This window comes from Phoca vitulina, unplaced genomic scaffold (genome assembly GCF_004348235.1).
Source record: "Phoca vitulina isolate PV1807 unplaced genomic scaffold, GSC_HSeal_1.0 scaffold34, whole genome shotgun sequence".
NCBI classification, from domain to species: Eukaryota; Metazoa; Chordata; class Mammalia; order Carnivora; family Phocidae; genus Phoca; species Phoca vitulina.
In genome coordinates, this window is record NW_022589737.1 from 7,305,926 (window position 1) to 7,325,106 (window position 19,181).

The 19,181-nt window shown below is 41.6% G+C and overlaps 1 protein-coding gene and 1 pseudogene across 10 annotated transcripts in view; one reads left to right on the forward strand and one right to left on the reverse strand.

The window, feature by feature from the left end:
* NTM (neurotrimin) overlaps window positions 1-19,181 on the forward strand; it is a 953,201-nt gene that overhangs the window by 666,456 nt on the left and 267,564 nt on the right. The gene's annotated exons all lie outside the window — the stretch shown is intronic.
* LOC116645747 lies at window positions 2-15,906 on the reverse strand (annotated as a pseudogene).

The window sequence follows — 19,181 nt, forward strand, 5'->3', positions numbered from 1 at the left end:
AAAGACTCTCATTGGCGGTGGGGGGGGGCGGGGCGGGGATAGAATCTGTTTTGTGATCTAAAAAAGTTTTTATCTACTCATATTCCCGAAGACCTCAAGGCTGTGCCCTTCCCTACCAGGATGGTGCATAGGTCAGTTCCTGCCATTCTGTTTCTGACCATTGAGTCTTGAGAGCCCTGTGTAGGGCAAGCCCAGAGCTGCACCTGTCCTTTTTACATTTATGCCTCACCAGTAGCTGACTATGCAGGTTGAGTCTGACTGCACTCATACTAGGATGGGTATATTCTGATCATTCTCTGAAGTTGTCAACTTCTAACTCAGTCACAGGCTTAAACTCTGAGGCACATGGTTATCACTTCCTTTTAAATATTTTCCTTAGGCCTCTTTCTCACTTGTCCGTCGAATTTAATTGATGTTTTGGGAATATTAGGAGCAATCCCCAACCATGTACACTGATCATTATGAGGGTGGGTATCAGGATGGGCTAGACTGTGCTACAGAAATAAATAAGACCTGAGATCTTTGAGGCCAAATACAATCCCATTAGTTCTTCTGCCCTTTAATGCCTGGAGTGGGTGGCAGCCAACCAAGGACTCCCGGATCTGACTTCTTGCCCTTGTGAGCTGCTGTCATCTTGGTAGTCCCATGGCCTGAACACCGCACCTGAGGGATCGGGAGGCTGGAGGACTGAACAGTGGGAAAGCATGGGAGATGGAGCAGGACATTGAATGGCCAGGCCCAGAGTGACATTTCTCTCCATGCTCCGTCAGTCACGAGCTTTCAGCTTCCCTGTAAGGAAAACTGGAGAATGGAACCTTCCTGTGTGGCCAGTATTTGGTCAGACTGTATTAACCATAACTGCTAATATCAGTCTGTCCAGTTACTGAAGTCTTAGTGCCTGGGTTTGAAGGCATCTTTGAAGCAATTTAACAATTCTTCTGTCTGCATCGAAAATACCTTAGATCAGTGCTTCTGAAAGTGTGGTCCTGGGACAAGGGTGGTGATCAGCATCACATGGGAGGGTGTTTGAAATGCAAATTTGTGGACCCCCCTGTATCAGGAATTTGGAGATTGGGGCCATGCAATCTGTGCTTTAATAAGCCCTCCAGGGAATTTTAATGCTCCCTGAACTTTGAGACTGCCCCAGACCCACAGTTCTCAACTCAACCATGGTCACCCATTGGGATCGCCTGGGTAGCTTGAAAAAGTACTGATTTCTGGGGCCATACCCAGGAGACTCTGATTCAACTGCCCTGGGGTATGGCCTGAGACAATTATGGAAACCAGTGCCCTAGAATGATTTTTGAGGAATACTTTTCCTCCCTGAAGTTTTCCATGAAAATAGATTTCATGTGGCTTTGGTGGCACTTCCTAACAACTCCTGGGCTATGGGAGTGAGGAAATTTCATGACCAATGCACTTCCCTTCCCCCTTCAACTGGAAGCAACTAGCTGGCTTTGCAGGGAGTGAAGACAAAATAGAGATTTGGGAACTTAAACATGGAATCCTGATTCTGTCACAGACTCATCATGCGGCCTTGGGCAAGATGATTAATTTCTCTTTGTCTTGTGTCTATAAAACGCGAGTAGTAACACTTGCCCACAGATGTTGCCAGCATTATCTAATTAATGAGCGGAGAATGTTTGGGAAATACAAAGTACTGTACAAATGCTAATCATTATGATGAATGCAGTGCATTTTTCAGATACAAAAGTGCTATGTATATGCTCGTAATTATTATAATTATTGCTAATACTAATAATATTGCTACTAGTAATACATTTCTCCTGCAGTGGGAGCTCAGTATGTCCTTTGGGTTAACATTTTGCCCTGCATTGTCAGGAAGTCTTGCTAAGCAGCTGTTTAATGACCATTGCTCTGTACCTCCCCACAAAGTGTCATTCATCAGGAGTGCAAATAGTCAAGTATGCAAACAATCCTGGGGTCCACTTATGAAATGTCCCTGACTGTTGGGTCATCGCCAGATCATGCTGCAGAAGCTCTTCTTTAGGTTAAGGAAGTGCCCAGAATATAGAGTTCAGCCATTCTTTTTTAGTATTTTCATTAGAAGCATTTTTTTTTCCCCCTTCTACTGCTGGTCTTTTATCTACAGTGCTTTTGCCATCTGCTTTCATATGGTTGTAAATGTGCTGCAGAGAATCCTAGTGTGTGTTGGTGAGCAGAACTAGCTTCCAATGCTGGCAATTCACAGATATTACCAGCAGCAATTGGTGTTGAGAACAGGGCAAATATTTTTGCTGTGGTTTCATTTTGTTCAGTTTTAGCTTGGATTTTGATTTGGAGGAGGGGACATAAGAAAAGAGAATTGTGTCTCTTCATTTCTCAAGAAATAAATGGTACTGAGGATTATGTGACTGGTTTGGGTCAAGCAGATTGCTTAGACTTTGTCCACACTCTAGATTCCTGATTTATTCGTAGCAAATGGGAAAGAAGCTTACAAAATAAACTCATCCTGAGAATTATCCCAATTTAGTCCAAGGCCTTGGAAAAAATACAGAGTTCCCAGATTGTCCCTACCATAGACCCCCTACAGGCCTTCCAGTTATCACCATTTCAAAACCCTGATGGCGCTCTCTCTCCCTTTTTCCCTTGGTGAGGCCATACATGAGAACTTAAATGTCAAGTTTCTTTGCTTCAGGCGGTAACTACGTCAACTCGCTGGGTTAGTGCTGATCACCTTATGCTGATCAGAAGCTCTGATTGACAGAGATGTCTTAAATAAGTGAGAATGGGAAAACAAAATAATTCACACTTTATGTGGCCCCATGTCTCTGACCTACATCATTGCCCTTCTCTCTGAAGAACTTTCTAAAATTTTTTGCAAGACAGGTCTACTGACAACCAATTCCTTCAGTTTTTGATTGTTTGGGAAAGTATTTCTTTTTCACTTTTGAAGGATAATTTTGCTGTATACAGTATTCTAGGTTAGTGGTTCTTTTAACACATGACATTTTTTTTAACCTACTCTCTTCTTGATGGCATGTTTTCTGAAGTCAGATGTGATTCTTTTTTTTTTTAATGTTTTTGACAATAGAATAAATAGTTCTCTTGATGACTGCAGATATGTCAGACCGTTTGGTGGTATTCAGAAAGATCACAGTAATGGCGGTTTTCCTGATTGCTGTGCAGTCTCCAGTAATTATAAGGAGTTCCTTGTCTGAAACTGCTGTCAAATCAGCAGGACTGCATCTAGGCCCCATCTCTTTCAAGATTATGGTAACCTGGGCATATTTTCCCCAAATAAGTTTGCTTCCTCATGTCCCAAGGCCCAACTCACTCACATTCACTTCAAGGACAATACCTTTGTAATAACACCCAAAGTTGTATATAGTGGGGATGAGGGATTCTTTTTTACACCAAGTAGTGTCAGGCAAAAGGTGGCTTTCATTTCGGGCTGTGTTACATGGGGATCTTTTTGAAATGAGAACCCATTAGCCTAATGAATCTTTCATATTTAGGTGGTTTTTGAGTAAAGCCATCTCCAACAAAGTGGGCTTTAGTAACCATCCTCTTCCATGTTTTCTTTGGTCTCTTTCTTTTTTGAATAACCTTTAATACTTCTGTTTCTCCCTGGACACAAACTTTGGGTAAAGGGACTTCCCATTTTCCCGCTTTCTCTTTTCTTTTTCATTTAATCATATTGGAAAGTTCTTTAGCTTGGGACTCCTCCCTTTCCAGTAGACATGCAGGCACTGCTCCTTTGGAATCTTCTCCTTCAGTCTTCTGTTTGGGGCTTCTCTTTTCATGCATCTTGATAGTCTTTTTCATTTGTATTTTCTCAGCATGGCACTGTTTATGGTAGAGCTTAGCTTTCAGACCAATCATTTTTTTTTGCCTTCTTTGAACATTCATGAGCCTCCTGACCTTCCTTCTTTCTCTTTTCCTCTTGGTAGTTCAGACCTTAGCCAGAGTGCTTCCAAGTGTTACTCAATATATTCGTTTTGCGGCACGGTGATGGCCATGGAGCCACTGGATGCAGCTCCTGGGGTGCAAAGAAGTTCTCAATTTTCCGGAAGGCAGATGTGATTCTTACTCTTGCTCCGCTATGTGTAAGGCACTGCCCCACCCCTACCCCCAGTGGCTTCTTTCCAGATTTTCTTTAATTTTCTGCAGTTTCAATATGATGTGCTCAGGTGTAGTTTATTGGTCTTCTCTGGGCTCCTGTCTTCGTGTTCTCTGAACTTCTAGATCTGTGGTTTCGTGTCTCTCATTAATTTTGGGAAAATATCAGTCATGCATTCAAATATTCATATATTCAAATATTTCTCATGGTCTTTTCTCTTTCTTCTCCTTCTAGTATGCCCATTACTCATATACTGAGCCTTTTATAGCCACTCAGAGTTCTTAGATATTATGTTCCCGTGGGGTTGCTTTTTCCTGTCTTTTTTCTTTTTCCATTTCAGTTTTGGAAATTTTTGTTGACATTTCTTCCAACCGCTGATATTTCCTCAGCCATGTCCAGGCTACTGATGAGCCCATCAATGGCATTCTTCTTTTCTGTTGTGGTGATTTTGGTCTCTAGAATTTCCTTTTGATTCTTAGAGTTTCCACCTCTCTGCATACATTGCCTATCTGTTCATATGTATTGTCCACTTTTGCCTTCAGAGCCCTTAGAATATTGGCTGTCTGCAATTCCCAGTCTGATCATTCCAACATCTCTGCCATATCCAAGTCTGGTTCTGATGCTCACCGTTTCTTCAACCTGTGTTTTATGTCTTTTTGTATGTGTTGTAATTTTTGTTGAAAGCCATGCAGGATGTTCAGGGTGAAAGGCACTGAGGTAAATTGGTATTTTTGTGTAAGGTTTTATATTTATCTGGCTAGGGGTTAAACAGTGTTTATTGTTTGCTGTAGCTGTAGGTGTCAGAGGCTACAACTTCTGCTCTCCTTGGTTTTTTTTTTTCCTACCGGGTTGTCTTTGGGCTTCCCTAGAGACTTCTTTAAATACCATGTGAGATGAATAATTCTTTCAGTATACAAAACCCTTTTGATATGGAGGTAACTAACATGTGGGAGGAGGAGAAGCATTCTATAGTCCTATGATTAAATTTCAGTGTTTCAGCGGGCCTGTGTGCCTGGACTGGGAGCTTTACAATTGCACCTCAGTTTTACTTTGCTTTTCCCCCTTAAGTTGAGGTAGGAAGACTGTGGCAGACTGCAGTTGGGTATTTCCTATTCCCCAGACTCTGTTAAAATAATTTCTCTTGAGATCAGAAGAACAGAATGCTCTGGGTGTATTTCAAAAAGGCTACCTTTACTTCTCCCCCTACTGAACTGCAAGGGGATTTTTCTCTGATAATCACTGAGAGAATCTGGTAGGGCTCCTGGAGGGGTTATTTACAAGTGTGTATGTGAGCCTGGGGAAGACTGGAGCCCCTTGGAGTTTGTAACTCCCCAAGGTGTCCGCCCTGCCCCTGTGATCATTCCTGGATCATGGTGTAAGTGTTCCTATCCCAGTACTGGTTCCCGCAAAGCTGTTTGTTGCGGGCTTCTGCTCCTGTAAGTTGTGACTGTCTATATGTATCTGATTCACCTGTCTCTTCAGTGTTGGGGGCAGCAGTTTGCTCTGTGGCCTCAGTTCTCTGATGGATCTAAGAAGAGTTGTGGATTTGCAGTTTGCTCAGCATTTTTCTTGTGGGATGGGAGTAATGACTTTCCTCTCATGCCAGACTGGAAACTAGAAGTTCTGTTAATCCAATAATTATCACTTAACAAATTCAGTCTGTGTGGTCCATCAGGCAGAAAAATAATCGTATGGGCCCTTAGTGTTGAAACGATGTGAAATGGAGTATACATTAACTTATAGCTACAACTATTTGTTACAGACTGCCTTCTTTTAAGAGAAAAAGAAGAAAATCATATAAGGGTGGGAGGAGGTGGGTCAGAGAAGAGGAGTGAGTATAAAATCAATTCTGCCTATTATTCATGAGGAAAGAATAATCAGCAAATTCATTATAAATCCTTATGTTTATATAGGAAAGTCTTATTTATGAGGTACCAGCAGTGTTCCACATGAATGAATTTGTCATATAACTGAGCTATCATCCTTTAAATTGAACTTAAAACATTACAATCCTTTTTGATAGAGTTCTTTTTCTAAAATATATTATTGTTCTGTCTTATTGAGCAAAGCACAGAGAATATCATTTATCTTATTTTGTTACTCGGGTCATTATTGTAAACATCAGTCACAGAGCAACTCTGTTGTAATTCAGAGCAGCTCTCAAGGGCTCTAGAGGTGACTGGGATCATTTGCACCTAAGCACACTACCTGCCCTGCTTCCCAGTGCTTATCTTTACCTCCCCATTTCACCAATTACTTTTAAAGCCCCCAGCCCATCTACTCAATCTAGAATAAAATTAAATATATTTTATTTATATAAAATCTGTCTATTTATCTACTAAAATCATCTCACTTATGGCTTCCTGGTGCACACACAACAGTTGGAAAAACACTGTTGTATAGGACAGGGAGAATTGAAAATCAGCAGGGGAACCTGAATTTATGTTCGTTTAATTACTAAGCAGATTATATGTGCAAAAGTAAGTTAGAAGCTCTGGCCTATAGGCTAAAAAATAAATAAATATAATAAATATGTCAGCCATATTATGGAGTACTGTGGAGAAATATAAACCATAGCAAGGGGTAGGAGGGCTGGAGGTAGGGGGAATCATGGAAAACGTTTTTGGTAAGGTATTTGAGTAGAGACCTGAAGGAAGTAAAAAAAGAAAAATGAAACCATTGAGATATTGTGGAGTATGGAGCAAGAATTGCATGTACAAAGGCCCTGAGGCAGGAGTTTGTTTGGGATCAGAAAAATAAGAGGCAAATATGACTTGGGCACAGTGAGGGAGGGAGGGAGAAGGAGATGAGAACTGAGAGGTTGTGGGAGGCTAGACAATTGAATTAGTCAGCTATTACCATGGAAGTGCTGCAGATATAACTCAGGGGCATACAACAATAGCATTTTTTCCCCTCACTTTCAAATGTGTGGTTTGGCTTGCTTGGCTATAGACTTTAAATTGGGCTCAGGCCGCTTCTGCACAGGTTCATCAGAGACCAAGGATGAAGAATCAGAATGTATCCCCTAGCCCCAAATCTGTTCTCCAGGTAGAACAGCAGAGTGAAAGAAGAAAGCCTAATCACCCATGCACTTTGCAAGCCTCAAGCCTGCTCGCATCCTGTCTGCTACCATCCCCAAAGTCAAAGCAAGTAATATGGCCAAGCCCAAAGTTGACTGGTGGGAAGATCCACCCTGCCTACAGTGGGAGAGGAAAAGAGTCAAGGACCATGCCCAGTAACTCAATCTAACACAATTAGGGAGGGGTCTGTAGACCATTAAAAGTCTTTAACTTTTACTCTTTATGTGAACGGAAGTCACTTAAGAACATTGAGTCAAGGATTGACTTGTTTTGACTTTTTTTCAATGAGTAACTCTGTTCATTTTCAATGAGTAACTCTGGGAACATGGGGAGAATAGATGTAAGGGTCCCTGGATGTAAGAAGAACAGTGGAGAGACTGTTACCATGTGGCAGATGAGAGATGATGGTGGCTTTGACCATCACGTAGACGTGGACATGATGTGGAATAGTCATTTTCTGAGTCTGTTTCACAGGTAGAGCCATCAAGACTGGCTGGTGGATTGGATGTTGGGCGGGAGAGAAAGCTAGTGGTCAAGGACTCCAGGGCTTTTAGTTAGAGGACCTGAAGCCATGAGCAGGAAGACTGGCAAGAGACCAAGTTTGAGAGTTAGGGGTGAAGAATTAGGTGTTCTGTTTTGATCATTAAGATTTGAGATGTCCATTAGGCTTTCAAGTGGAGACGCCAAGCCGGCAATTGCTTATGTGAGCCTAGGGCTCAGGAAAGAGGTCCGGGCTGGAGATGGGGTTAAATAAAAGTTTGGAATAGACTTAGACCTGTATTTGTCTTGGATGTTGAAAATAATATTTCACACAGAGTCAGACTCTGTTATATAATCTCTTGTGGGCGGGAGTCTAAATCCTTTCCTTCTCTACTGGCTTTTCCCCCAAAACATAACATGCCCAAGCCATCTGCTCCCTCTCTTGCTCTTTCTCTGTCCCTTTCTTTCATTCTTAATTGACATTTTTGAATAGAATTTACTCCCTCATTTCTATTCATTCCTTAATCAACTGGAATCTGTATTCTGTACTGCTACAGCTATTAAAAAAACTGCCCTGACCGAAGCCTCCAAACTCTGCACAAATCCAAAGTGCACTCTAGAGTGCTTCTTTCATTGCTGCATTCAAATTGTTGCCCCCCACCTCTCCTCTTCCTGAAACCCTACCGCTCTGACTTCTGCAGTGCTGCCTCCTCATCTGGCTTTCCTTGTGCCACTCTGGCTGCCATGGCTTTGTCTCCTGTGCTCTCTTTCCCTCCTGTGCTAGCTCCTGTAACATGGGTTCTGCCCATGACCCAAAGCTGTTAGCCTTCTCCATGGGAAACCTCATCTATCTCCTGGATTTTCACTGTCAATGTGTAGGGGCTGCCCAAATTGCCATCTCTGACTCTGATGCCTTATTTGAATGTAGTTAAATTATTCCTTCTACATGTTGCATCTATCCAAGTCAGTGTCCAATAGGGACCTCAATCTCAGCATATCCAAAAGGAAACATCCCCTGGTGATTGGAGAGGTAGAGGTCATCACTCTTCCTATAAGTTCTAGTGACCCAGAACCTTCCTATAATTATCATACTCAAGAGTCCCCATGCCAACACCCATTCACCTATGAACTGACATGTGATGTTCCCACAGGAGATGTCCTCTAAATCATCCTTTCCTCTGTTTTTATGACTCTGCTTTAAGACATCTGATTCAAATAGTAAGAACTTTGAGAAGGCTCCTCTGAGTTCATAACCGGGATACGGTGGTCCTTCTTGGTACCCCACCAACATCCTATTCACGTGTCTCATCAGGTGTTGACATTTATGCACATAGGTTTGCCTAACTTTCTAAATCAGACTTCTCTAGGAAAGAAGGCTGTATTCATCAGTGTGCTTCAAGTACCGAGATCAGTACTCAGTGCTTGGTAGGATCTCAAGAAAAGTTTTTGAATTTAACAGAAATGACATTTGGATCAATGAATCCAACTAAAGATAAGCAAGGCCCACGTACAGCCATGGACACATAGTCTTCTAGACCTCATAGCTTCACCTCTGGGATTCGTAATAACTTTGGTCTGTTCACAAGCTTTTTCTTCATGCCCACTATACACACATAATGAGAGTGTGCTCGTGACTGTAGGCAAAAACACTAGATGGTTTACATGAATTCTGACATCTCCTCAGAAAGAGAAAGTAGCCCAATCATCCCTAGCTAGATGATGAGTGTGTCTCATGTTATTTCCAGGCAATGCAAGGTTTTATTTTTGTCGTGCACCAAATGGACTTGGTGTCAGGCAGTCAAATGTCTGGCAATCTGCCTAGCTGAAGAGATAACATGAGTAGTGAATAGAACATTATTGTGTGATAATGATTTCCAGCAGCTATTGAAGATAAATTCCAATGCAAAGTAGAAAGCTTTATTTCCAGGGGAGAAGATATCGATCCTGTGGCCACTGTAAATAAAATGAGAATTGCAGGTGTAGAGAGATGTCCCGTCCTGTCATTGCCATCGAGTTCTGCCTCCTGAAGCCAAATGAAGACCCACTTGCTGATGAGCAGTTTGATGTTCCCCTGTTGCTGTTACTTTCTTATAGAAATGTGTCATGGGAATCAGATGCAGAATGTGAGCATAGGTTCCGTCATCGTGTTGTGAATACAGTTCCTAAATGTGAGATCAAACAAAGGCCTCTGTGGATCAACCATGATTTATCCCAGGATAGTCCCTAGGATCTTGCTTGGTTCTTGGAGAGAAACTGTTTTATGAGTCAGAGGAAGGTTAGGAGCCTAGATTACTGAATTTTTTTATAGTCTTAATGGTTGGTTAAAACAGGAGTCTCTTTTTCTTTATCTACAGCTTGAGATTGAGGATGTGATTATTCTTCATTAGCTTTTGAAGAACTGATCATTACAGCCTTTCTAGGTCATAGACTATTCAATCTAGGAAGGACCTTAAGGATCATCTCATTTAATCCTTTTATTTTTCAACAAGGAAATGATGACCCAGAGATAAGTAACATTACAAAGGGCATAGTTAACTTGGCCTTTTTATTTTATTTTATTTTATTTTCTGGTGAAGCATTATCGGAGCATATGACTCTTTTTAACCTTACTAGAATTCTGGTGATTGTAGAGGATGTTTTCCTTGGGATAGCACTAATTTACTCCAGAATGAGAAAATTTTCATGGAGACCTTTCAAATTCTTAAGGGTCTGGAGGAGTGCTAAGTCTCTCTGGTTTCAGAGACTAGATGGTATATATTTTATATTTCTTCCATGGATAAATGCAGACTGTCTATCTGGTGCCCTTATTCTCACCCAGAGATCAGCTACCAGTAAGTGCTATGGGTCTATGTTTTGCATCTCCAAGATCTCTGGAGGGTCCTGAACTTGAAGGTCACTAACTTGAAGATCTATACTAAGTGGATTTCTGCACCTCACACATCAGTGAAGAACATTTGCAGGGTAAATGTTGTTGGAGATCTGTGGCTGTAAGGTCAGCCAGTGAAAAGCTTGCTCAAGAGGGTGATGGGACGATGGCAAGTGGGTTTACATTAAATCCAGATAAAACTCAAGAGGCCATTTTGATTACCCCTCAGCAATAGCTGTACAATAACTCCCATCATATTGCTATTCTCTTGACACCTAGTTAGGAATAGCAGTTAGAAGGTTGGGAGTTTAGGGGCAGAGGAACAAGGAGAGACTCATAGGCTCTTTGTCTCTCCTCGCAATCTCAGAGAAGTACCCCCATTGATCCCCAGTGGATGGTGTCCCATGTTTATTGCCACATGGATGGGGGCCTTGATTAAGGTTTTTGTACGTTCTTAACTGGCTGGTTGCAATTCTGCGGGTCTTATCCTAGTTGCTATGTCTCTGTGTTGATCAGAATACATCCCTACTACATCCCTACTACTGTGGACAGAGTATCTACATATCTACCCAAGTTATAAACACTCAAATGTTAAAGGGGTATTGAGCTTATTATTATTTATCTTGTCTCCTAGCACCTTGGCTATACACAGTGTAACTTGTTTATGCTCATATTTCTGATGTTTTTCCTCCCAACATTTCTGTTTTTCATTAATGAAAAATATCTAGTTTTGTTGTTATTTTTAACAAAGAGCACTGTGGATGGAGAGAAATTTGAAATGTCTCTTTCTAACAGACCTCAATGAACTTGATATTTCAGCTTTCTTAGGTGTGCACTTTAAGAAGCCATATTTATGATTACACCATCCCAAAGTGAGTTCTCTCTTTTCTGTACTTCTGTAGCTCTTATTGTCTCTACCAGTCATTTGGCAGTTAATTATATACTGCCTTGTGACATTATAATTTAACTTCTTATGTATTTACATTATTTGTGTAAGTGGACTCGATCCTTGAGGGAGAGAATTGTGTATTATGCTTCTTTGTTTCCTCTCTTACACCTAGTGGAATGCTATGTGCACAGTCGACTGTCAAACAATATTTGCTGAATAATCTACCACACAGAATTTCTTAATGCCTCTGCATAATGGTCCCAGAGAGAATGTTGCATAAAAAGAGACAATATTCTTCCTAGTATTAAAATATTTGGTGAAATACTACAATAGTGATGTTTCAAAGGTCTGCAGATTAAATGGCTGGGGGAGGGTACATTAGCTGCTGGTGTGTGTGAGCCCATGCACATGTGGAGCATTTTTGTGTGCACGTGTTGGGGAGCACATTCCTTTCATCTCTGATTTTGGGAACTTTAACCAATCCCTCTGATTAAGGATGGAGAACACTGGCTGCGTAATAGATGCCTTGCTATGGATGGCAAGGCAGTGATGCCTCAACTGGAAAATCATTAACTCCCAGATTTCAGCATGTCCCTCTATCACTATCAACAGCGGCAAATCTGCTTTATCAGCCAAGAATTCCCTTATCTTTCAGTGACTGTGGGCCATGTGCCGCTGCTTTCTGTAGATGGGAGATAGAGCTGCATCATTACCCGGAGGTGACAAGGATATAATTTACAGGCTCAATCAGTTCTAGTTACCATGTAATTACAGAGTTATTACATGGTCATTTGTTCCTGATGGACACCAGTGATCTTTTATCCGGTTCTACTGTGGTCTGTTTCTTGTCTTATGCAACCAACAATGTTTAGTCTCATCTGCATGGAGTGTTAAATGGTGTACTGGGGAGGAAGGACAGAAACGATTTGGGATAAGATGTTGATTATGCTGAGATGCTATTTGTTCTTCTCAATTGGCCTGATGATAATAACAGCATCCTGTGGCTTTCCTCCCCTAGGCTCCATGTTCACATTTTCTCCACAAGAGAGGATGGAGACAATATTGTACTTGGCAGCATGGGGGAAATTGGGTGTAAGGAATATTCTGACCCATATCACCCAGGGATGAGATGGGAATATCAACCTTAAGACTATGTCCCTGCCTCTTGTAATTTGAAGCTCATGGTAATGCCATGCCTATTGGATGAAATGTTCCTTTTCATGATGTAAAGCATTTAAGTGTGTAATTCAGTATTATAGAGAAATCATTAGAAGTTTCAGTAACCTGCCCAGTGTCACCAAGGGAATGGTACTTCTGGAACTCAACTGACAAAGCTTGGTTCCTTCCATTCTAATACATTTAAATGAATTTCTCTCATTTGAAGGCAATATTCTTTTAAAACCACAAGTACTAGATGTGGCGTGAAGAAATTTGAATATTACCACGTATTTACTTGAATGGCTTATGATAAGTTCTTTAACCCCTTATTTTTATTACTTATCAATCGATGTGTGTGATACCTCTTCATTTTCTGAGTGTGTCTAATGTGTGTGGATTCCATATTTGGGGAAAAATGGGCTGAATGGGGTATTTCTGTCACCATTCAAAAGTGTGACGGCCATGTCATGATATGGGCGGTATACTAGAGTCAGTCTTGTAATGCAGGAGGTCTGGGTTCTGGTTTCAGTTTTTCCATTAAACCCTGTGATTCTGAGTCTACTACTCTGCCTGCCCAGGCCTCAGTTGGCTCTTCTGGATGATGGTCAGATGGACCAGACAACCATGGAGGTCTTCTCCAGCTCTGACATTTGTCTGTGACTCTGTGATCGGAAGTCGGCCCACAGGCGAGTCTGAGAGCAGTTTGCCTTGTTTGGGCACAAGGTCACAGGCAGATAATATTCAGTGTTGTTACCAGAAAAGCTTCTCCTCACATGGTAGCCAGAAAGGTGCTGACGCGCACGTCACATTTCAGTTGATAGAATGCTGGGAATCATAAACGCTCTCTCTCTCTTCTCTCCACTTAAAACACCTTGCTGATTTAATTAAAATACTTTTTTTTCTTTTGAATGACTTAAAAGCAGCCCTAATTATAATGTAACTGTTATGTAACTAATATGTGCAGGTAATATTGTGATTATATAGAGACAGCCATATGCTACTATGCAGCCATTTCCACGCTGTTAAACTGCTCAAGCGGATAACTCTATGTCCGTGCACAAAGTAATTGCACCAAACTAATTTGTGTTTGCAAACAGATCCCAAATTAACTATGTAAATAGGCAGATCTGCAAACAAAATATTATAATGTGCATGTGTGCACACGCGTGGGCCGAGTGGAAGCGATTTTCTACCTGCATGAATGATGGTATCAGTGAAGAACTGGGGCTCGCCTGGCAAGTATTGCCTTCTTGGATTCTGGATTCCTCCGAATTCTTGTCCTGCGGTAGTAATTCTGAGTTATTCTGTTCGAATGGGGATGTTTGAAGGCAATGTGAATTTGTTTTCACTAGGCGTGAAGGGTTATTTTGATCCATCTACCTTTCTTGATGTTGCATGAATCCTCCAACAATGATGCTTCCAAGATGGCTGTCTCTCACTCAGTGTTTAATATGGAGTGAAGATTTTCTCCCTTGAAGAGAGGAGAGTTGGCTGTGTGTGTTGGCGACTGTTATTGACCCGGCGACTGTGTGGCCTTTTGAGTGAAACAGGGCTATTCGAAATCTGGCTCCACCTTGGGTCACCTCACTTCCCTGAGTCTTGGTTTTCTTAACTGTAAAAGGAGGGGATGATATTAGGACTTGCCCCATAGGGCTGTTCAAAGGAGTGAGTGAGTGTATGTGTGTGGTACTTAGCACAGGCCCGGCTTGTGATTAGGATTCAATCAGTGCTTGCTGCTACTATGGCCATGCTTGATGTCACCATGGTTTTGGTCATCCTTGGTCACCCCAGCACAACTTCCTGTGTGCCCTGTAAGTACAGGTGAGACTAATTTCAGGCAGGTTCCCAGCATGGGATATCAGCTCCAAAGGAAGCTCATGGTATTAGTGATGGTTCTCCAAGGAAATAGAACCAATAGGATATACAGCAATGTATAAGATACAGTTTAGTCTAGGAAATGACTCATGAGATTATGGAGGAAGAAGTATGCCATGATATGCTATCCACCAGCTGGAGAACCAAAGCTGGTGGTATAATTGAGACCAAGTCTGAAGGCCTGAGAACCAGGAGTTCCAATGCCTGAGGGCAGGAAAGAGGGACATCCTAGTTCAAGAAGAGAGAAAGAGAAGCCAGCCCTTCTTTTGCCTTTTTATTCTGTTGCGGTGCTCACTAGATTGGATGATACCTGGCTGAGGTGATGAGGAGGGATGTTCTGTACTCAGCCTACCCATTCAAGTGCTACTGTCTTCCAGGACGGTCCTCACTGACACGCCCAGCAATGATATTTTGCCAGCTATCTGGGCCCCCTTCAGCCCAGTCCAGGTGATACATAAAATTCACAATCACACCCACTTTGACCAGGCAAGGGGGGCCCTAAATGGAAGTCAAATGTGTGTATCTTTGTGTTCTCTGCACACCACCTCCCACTGTTCAGCACCTCCTCCTCTGGCGCAGAATGAGGGGCTCTTCCATAGCAGCACTCCACCTAGGCAGAACCTCCTGTCCTTCACTTTTCTGACATGCTTCTTGTTTTCTAAAACCTTACCTCTTGAGGCCCATTTGTCAAGACTTGCCCTGTACCTGGGTGGTTATTTTGAGCAAGGGCATTCAGAGGGTACAGCAGCAATGCTGGTCTCCTTGCTCCCCAGTCTAGCTGGTGCCTGGGACACTCTTCCCACAGAGACCCCTAGGCTTCCGGCCTTCTGCTCTTTCAGGTCTTCACTCAACCTTGCCTTCTTCAGCAGGCCCACCCCCACCGATGGCAGAGCAGTCTTGCCCGACTCCCCACCTCCACCCTATTCCCCCTTTCCCCTGCCTCCTGGGTCTCGCTTTTTCTTACCCTGTCCTAGTTTTTCCTTTTTCATAGCTCTCATCACCTCCTACAATTTTATGCAATTTTACTTATTTATTTTGTTTGCTGTCTATTTCTCCCTGCTTGCTTATAAGCTCCTTGAAAGCCGGGTCTTTGTTTTGTTCATTAATGTCTGTCAAATTCTCTGTCTGTGCATGACTCTAGGAAGGTCCCTCATAAGTTGTAATCACAGATTCCTGTCTATATCCCTCTATTTGTCATCTCTGAATCCAGGTGGACTGAAGTGAGAAGGACCTGAGACGAGGGGATATAGAGCAGAGAAGCCTTACCAGAGGCTGTCAGAGGAACTCAAAGTGAGGGACCAGATAGAGCTGTAGCAGCCTTGTGGGCAGGGTACCCCAAAGGGGGCCTGAACCAGAGGGAGCAGAAGCATACATCAGCCGCAGGGGCATGGGGAGCAGAAGCACAAGTCAGTGGCAGAAGTTGGGGGAACAGAGGCATGTGTCACAGTAGGAGTGGGGAGAGCAGAGGCACACATCAAGGCAGGGGTTGGGGGAGTGGAGGCACACATCAGCAGTCGAAGGGGGGGAGAAGCATCAGCAGTACAAATCAGTTATGCCTTCATGCTGCGCACGTGCCCAAGTGAATCACTTGGTCTGTCTGCAGCTTAATTTTCTCATCTGTAAATGATGAAAATATCTGCCATATTTACCTGATAGGTTTTCTCGTGAGGATTCGTTAGGGCGACCACGTGAATGTAATTTCTTATATATTTCACGATCCAAATGTTAGGGCTTTCTTATTATTTCTGTGCCTCTGTTTACCAGTCTGAGAAATGGATGATTAAATAGAATGGAGATTGAGTGGGAAGAAGGGTGTTTCTGAGGACTGTAAATCACTATTATTACTTATGGATTACTTTCGTGAGCCAGCTAATATAGAGCACAGAGGTGAGATGGACTAGCATAACAGACCAGGGGCAGACTAGACACTTCCAAAGAGTCAACTCACAGGAAGGACTAATGAGAGTTACATGTACCAGGAAGTGGGCCAGTTTGGGAGACACTTTTCAGTAGAAGAGTTTTTGCCTTCCTTAGTACACCTGGGGTCATTTCTTGTTTCATATTAACCTAAGACTAGCAATGCCCCCATGGCACAGAACATTGGGGATATTGATCAAAAATGAATAATTTGTCCTGGAATCCTAGGCATCACTCCTTTCTCTCTGAAACCTTTTTATATTGAGGTGGCTTGTCTATCCCCTCTCTCTCCAACCTATAGGACAGGAAGTAAGGAATGGTTGGCAGCCCATTATAAAAGTCTTTAGCCATTAAAATCTGAGAACAAAGTGTCCTGCGCTCTCATCTTCTTCAGCCTCTTGGGGAATCTTTTCTTCTGCCAATAGGTGATCCAATTAACCTGTTCAGGTCTTGAGAGAAGGAAACAGATTTAACTTTAGATTTTAATTCAGAAATCAACTCACCATTTGCCAGCTATATGACCATAAGCACATCACTGGGGCAGCCAGTTTCCTTACTGGTGTAGAAAGAGGTAATAGCTAGTCCCGCAGTTGTGGCCAAGACTAAGTTAGTTCATATATGTGGAAGTATCTGACACAATGTATGTGGCATATAGTTGGCATCCCACAAGTGTTAGTCTTGTCCTTCTGTTCATAAAATAAATAAGCTGGAGGCTTCCATATCCAGTATTTAAGAAGAAAAGGGTTTAATTTTAGATTGGGGGAGATTCATTTATTTAGTTACATGTATCTGGATTGGAGCCTTTCTTTGTTTAAAATGTACATTTCAGGGGCACTGGGTGGCTCAGTCGGTTAAGTGTCTGCCTTTGGCTTAGGTCATGATCCCATGGTCCTGGGATCGAGCCCCTCCTTGTAGGGCTCCCTGCTCAGTGGGGAGTCTGCTTCTCTCTCTCTCCCTCTGCCCCTTCACCATCCTCTCTCTCTCAAATAAATAAATAAAATCTTATGGGTTAGCCTGGTGATGGGTATTAAAGAGGGCACGTACTGCATGGAGCACTGGGTGTTATACGCAAACAATGAATCATGGATCACTACATCAAAACTAATGATGTAATGTATGGTGATTAACATAATAAAATAAAATTAAACAAACAAACAAACAAACAAACATGGCCACAGTATGGATGCACCTTGAAAACCTTATTCTATGGGAAAGAAGTCAGTCACAAATGACACATGCAGTAGAACTAAATAAATATTTAGAAAGAAACAATGATTTTCAGGAGTTTTTTATTAAAAGTTTTTTTTTGTCCTGTGGGGGAAAAAAATAAAATGTACATTTCAGCCTACATCTTGTTGTTTTTGCTCTCTCTCTTTTTTTAATGGCATGTGTATGTTAGGATTTCTTTCTTTTTTTTTTTTTTTTCTTTTTTTGAGGGAATCATTCTTTGTTTTGTTGTTGTATTTAATTTGCAAGCCAGGCAATGGGAGAGAACTACATACAGGAGAATCCAGGTATACCTGAAGATAAGAATGTGGAAATGCAGAATATTCACTAGACTCAGTCTAATGTGCTGAAAGCAAAGGGCTTTAGTTCTTCAAATCTTCTCAAATGTATTCAGAATAACCTTAAGCATATTTAGACAGTCATACATTTTATTTTTCTCTGGGCATTTATGTGCTGACTTGTGGGATTATTAAACTATAATTCCCCAAGATATATTTCTGTCACTCAGTGGGTATGAATGTGCAATCATTAGCAAAACCAAGATTTAGGATTGTTGATTCTTCTTGTTAAATGGGAGCAGAAAAATGGAACATGACTGATATCGGAAGCTGGGCAAATACCCACCACTATTCCTGAATCACTGGAAAATTCTGAGTGATAGTGGAAAGACTGTGGAATTTAGAACCAGAAGACACGAGGACCCATTCTGACACTGCCATTTATCAGCAGTGTGACTTTAGGCAAGTCAGCAAACCACTTTGAGGCTTAGTTTCCTCATCTGTAAAATGAGGAGAATGTGTGTCTTGTTGTCATGATCAGATAAATTGCATATATTAGCATGTTGATAAATTGTAAAACACTAACTACAGTTATAGTATTTGTTATCAGTTGCCCTGAGTTATTACTCAGTTTTCCAATTTGGGAAATGAGTACCAGGATTTTAACCTAATTATTATAAGGGCCTGCCTGTATCTACCATGTTTATTGTTATATAGTGTTATAAATGCTGGTGAGTGGCAGGTCACTCACAATACCATCTCTCTCTTACACTTCAAATGGTAAGTTAAGTAAGCATCTACATGCTTGACTCTAGAACCAAAATGAAGAAATCTTTTGGTGTCAGAATTTAGAGGGGTTGTTTTCCTATATGCCAGCAATGAACAAGTGGATACTATTTACATTAGTATCCCCCCAAATGAAATACTTAGCTATATATCTGACAAAATATGTATAAGATCTTTATGAGGCAAACTAAAAAACTCAGATGACCAAAATCAAAAACTTAAATAAATGGTGATGCATTCCATGTTCATGGATAGGAAGACAATATTGACAAGATGTCAGTCCTTCCCAAATTGATCTATAGATTCAGGGCATTCCCAGTCAAAATCCCAGCAAGTTCTTTTGTACGTATCAAGAAACAGATTCTAGAGTTTATATGGAGAAGTAAAAGAATAACTGATGCAATATCAAAAGAAAAGAACAAAGTAGAGGACTGATGCTACCCGGCTTCAAGACTTATTATAAAGCTAAGGTAATCAAGACAGTGTGGTATTGGCAAAAGAATGGAAAAATAGATCAATAGAAAGAGTAAGACTTAGAGAT